This window comes from Asparagus officinalis, chromosome 9, assembly GCF_001876935.1.
Source record: "Asparagus officinalis chromosome 9, Aspof.V1, whole genome shotgun sequence".
Taxonomy (NCBI): domain Eukaryota; kingdom Viridiplantae; phylum Streptophyta; class Magnoliopsida; order Asparagales; family Asparagaceae; genus Asparagus; species Asparagus officinalis.
This window is the reverse complement of record NC_033802.1, coordinates 50,120,623-50,120,913: the sequence shown is the minus strand read 5'-3', so window position 1 is coordinate 50,120,913 and position 291 is coordinate 50,120,623.

The following is a 291-nucleotide window of genomic DNA, read 5'->3' as shown; positions in this document are numbered from 1 at the left end:
TCTTATCCTTAAAAAAAACATAGTAATTTTTTTAAATATTGAGATGGTATTTTGATCTTTTCTTAGTCATATACTTATTAAGTGATATGGTAGACCTAATGGTGTTAGCTTTCAGGGTATAAAGTGAGAAGAGTTCATGGGGGTTTCTTCAGTTTTTAAACTTGAGGGGGGTAATCTACAACAAGCTCAAACTTGAAGTGTTTTCTTAAAGTAAAATAATTTTTTTGGGGGTGGGGGTTTATAAGACACACCCTATTTGAGGGGGGTTAAGTGAGAAAATTTTGAATTGAT